Below are 4345 nucleotides of genomic sequence, written 5' to 3' on the forward strand. Positions count from 1 at the left end.
TACTGTGGGTAAAATGCTATCAAGCAGCACTGCAAACTACAGAATAATCATCCATAAAGGGAATGTTCAGTTGATGTGGCAGACTTCATCATTGTCTTATTTTAAGAAGTTGCAAGGAGTTCTCTTGTGGTGCAATGAGTTAAGGATCTGGCATTGTCACTGCAGGAGCTTGGGTTGCTGCTATGGCATGGGTTCGATCCCTAGCCCAGGAACTTCCACACGCTGTGGTGCAGTTCTCCTGTAGTGCAGTGGTTAATGATCTGGCTTGCCTCTGTGGCATTGCTGGCTCTATCCCTGGCCCAGCACAGTGGGTTCAGGATCTGGCGTTGCTGCAAACTGCAGCATAAGTTGCAGATGTGGCTTGGATCCAGTGTTGCCATGGCTGTGGCCATAGGCCAGCAGCTGCAGAGCCAGTTCGACCCCTAGCCTGGGAACCTCCATATGCCATGGGTACGGCCCTTAAAAACAGAATATAAAGTGTTTCTTTTGGTCATGTGGAAAATTCTTTGTGGTCAAATTCATTAATATTTTTAGTAAATTTTGAATCCTAGTCAAAAATACTTCCTTCAAAGTGAAGAGAAGTTTATTTCTTCTTATGTCACTTGTAATTTCTGCTTTATGAATATTACTGATATGTATAATATTTATCTTCATTGTAAAATATAGCCTTGGAGTTCCCATGGTGGCTCAGCAGGTTAAAAATCTGACTAGCAGCTGTGAGGATGTGAGTTCGATTCCTGGCCTCACTCAGTGAGTTAAGGATCTGGCATTGCTGTGAGCTGCAGTGTAGGTGGCAGACACAGCTCAGAGCCCAAGTTGCTGTGGCTGTGTGGCGTAGGCTGACAGCTGCAGCTCCAATTTGACCCCTAGCTGGGGAACTTCCATGAGGGTGAAGCCCTAAAAAGACCAAAAAAAAAAAAAAAAAGCAAGAACCAAAAAACCCTGGAGGACTTGGTCCCTTAGGTCTATCCTCACCCTTTAATTTTAGAGCAAACTCTTTGTTCTGGAACATAATATTTGCCCCTAAGCTGTGGTTCTGGAGTTTAGTGAAAGGTGTCTAAGATGTGTTCCAAACCCTCTGCTTTGGCAGGATTCAAATGACAAACTCTGTGTACTCTGTGACCAGCAACTGAAACCTCTGCTTTGTTCATTAGTTTTTGTTTTCTTAGCCTCTACCTGCAAATACAGAAAGCTCAAACTACACTGGCTTAAACCAATAGGAATTTATTTTTCTTAAAAAAAAAGAAAAGAAAAGAAGCCTAGAGATGGGTGGCTGTTGGTATTACCATCAGTGTGCAATTATTTTTATTTTACTTTATTTTATTTTTGTCTTTTTGCCTTTTCTAGGGCCCCTCCCGTGGCATATGGAGGTTTCCAGGCTAGGGGTCCAATTGGAGCTATAGCCGCCGGCCTACGCCAGAGCCACAGCAATGAGGGATCTGAGTCACGTCTGCAACCTACACCACAGCTCACGGCAACGCCAGATCATTAACCCACTGAGCAAGGCCAGGGATTGAACCTGAAACCTCATGGTTTCTAGTCAGATTCATTAACCACTGCGCCACGACGAACTCCAGTGGTGCAATTGTTTTTATAGCTGGGTTGCTGCCATCTTCTTTGTTTTTCTTTATGGTTGCAAGATGACGTCTATACCTTCAGTCATGTCATGAATATTTAAGGCAGGAAAAAGAAAGAAGGAACTAGGCCAGCATGTTCTTCTCATGAAGAACAAGCAAAATCTTTCCCAGCAACCTCCTCAGCATGTTTCTGTCTGAATCTCATTAGTCACATCAGGAATGCATGGCTACCCTAAGTTGAGAAACTGGGAAGGTGAATAACAGGATTTCACAGTTGGCTGAGGGCAGTTACCAATTTTAGATAACTTTTTTGATACGTAATCATTTGACTTTGAGTCATTTTTTTTTAAATGTCAAGATTTTATTTACTAAGTTAAGGAATTGACATGTACCATTACATTGGTTTCAGGTGTGCAATATGATGATTTGGCATTTGTTTATATTGTGAAATGGTCATTATAATACGTCTAGTTAACATCCATCACCATACACAGTTATACTTTTTTTCTTGGGATGAGAACATTTACGATCTACTCTCAGCAACTTTCAAATATGCAGTAGAGTATTATTAGCTCTTGTCACCATGCTGTACAGTACGGTGAGATAATAGAGCATATATACTGGTCTCTACCCCTGGTTACCGGCGCAGAGCTCCTCAGCCCTTTGTAAGGTCCTAAGTGATAAGAACACTAGGAGCATCTCTTGTTCTAATGTGGGTCTTTGACCTCTGTCCCTGACCCAGAGCTCCTGAAACCCTTAGAGTGTCTTTTGTTCTAATGAGGCAACTCCGGGTGGGCTCTGGACGGCTCTGGATGGCTTTGGATGAGGGCTAGTCTCTGGGAAGACCGACTCACGATTAGAAGCTTGGCATTTGCCGCCCTGTCCCACATTCTCTTGAGAAGGGAGAAGGCCTGAAAATGGAATGAGTGATCCATTATACCCACATGATGAAGCCTCCATAAAATCCCAAAAGTACAGGGTTCAGAGAGCTTCCAGGTTGGCAAATACATCCACACCAGGGGGGTGACACACCCCTGCTCCACAGGGACAGAAGCTCTTGTTCTCACTGCCCTCCTCACCTCCCCTTATGTATCTCTTCACCTGGATGTTCATCTGTATTCTTTATCATCTTCTTTAATGGTAAGTGTAAGCAAGTGTTTCTCTGAGTTCCGAGACCTGTTCTAGTAAATTAATTGAACTCAAGGATGGGGTCAGTTTAGCTGCCAGTCTGTAGCTGGTTGGTCAGAAGAAGCACAGGTGATCCTGGCCTTGAGAGAGGCGTCTGAAGTGTGTGTGTGTGTGTACGTGGTGGAGGGAGAAGGCTGGTAGGACTTCCCCTATCTGGGAAGATAGTGTCAGAACTGAGTTAAATTATGGGATATCCAAATGGTGTCACAGATACCCAAACAGTGTCACAGATGCTTGATGTGGGGGAAAATCCCCACACATTTGATGGCCAGAGTTAAGTGTTTTGTGTACCTAGTAAAGAAAACACAGTAGGGAAGAATTGGGTTTTTCCATACACAGGAGGAAAAAAATTGAATTTTCCTATTTTAATGATACTCTGATCTTTTTTTTTTTTTTTTTTTTTTAATGGCTGCACTTGTGGAGTAAGGAAGTTCCCAGACCAGGGCTGAATTTGAGCCACAGCTGTGGCAATGCCACTGCTCCGGGTGGGGACTGAACCCACACTTCTGCAGCAACCTAAACCACTGCAGTTGGATTCTTGACCCACTGTGCCACAGCAGGAACCACCAACTTATTTTATAACTGGCAGCTTTGGCCACCTTCACCTATCTCGCTCCACCCCACCCCTGAGGCATTGAATTTTGATTGATTTGTAAATCACAGCACAGTAATAAATGTTTTTTTGTTTTTTGTTTTTGTCTTTTTTGCCATTTCTTGGGCCGCTCCTGCGGCACATGGAGGTTCCCAGGCTAGAGGTCTAATCGGAGCTGTAGCCACCGGCCTACGCCAGAGCCACAGCAACACAGGATCCGAGCCGCGTCTGCAACCTACACCACAGCTCACGGCAACGCCAGATCATTAACCCACTGAGCAAGGGCAGGGATGGAACCCGCAACCTCATGGTTCCTAGTTGGATTCGTTAACCACTGCTCCACGACGGGAACTCCTAATAAATGTTTTAAAACTAATTTCAACCAATATGAAACCAAATAAAATTTCAACTACAAGTGTTAACACAGGTGTGAATGTGAGGTAGGTACAAGAGTCATAAGTAGCTGACAGATTTTATTTGGTATATTTTATCTGAAATCTATTTAATAGTAAACATCTGTGAAATATGAACTATGGCAAAAATGAACTCTTCTACTGTTTCGCATTTATCGTACCTGGGTTTCTTTTCCTTTTGAAATAAATCCTCAGTTACCATTTTTATCCTTAAATATGATGTTTAACACCTCGTTTCTTTTATTATACTGATTTCTAAATTATTTACTATAAAATAGTTTCTTGACTAGATTGTTATTTTAGACCCCCTTATTTTGCCCTCCCCTATTGATTGTATATTCTTTTACCTCATAATCAGAACATCAAAATTTCTCCTTTCCGTCTGTCATCAAAACCATCTCTGGCAGATCTAGGAGAAATTAAACTGGGTCTGCCCCAAACCTGCCACCACTTTCTTACTAATGATGTCTGAGAATGTTGAACTCCACAGAGCATCAGGACTCTTGTTTGTCTGGATAGAACTGTTGTTGTTGTTGTTGTTTTTTGTTTTTTGGTTTTTTTTTTGCGGGGTCCTG

Source organism: Phacochoerus africanus, chromosome 5 (genome assembly GCF_016906955.1).
Source record: "Phacochoerus africanus isolate WHEZ1 chromosome 5, ROS_Pafr_v1, whole genome shotgun sequence".
NCBI lineage: Eukaryota > Metazoa > Chordata > Mammalia > Artiodactyla > Suidae > Phacochoerus > Phacochoerus africanus.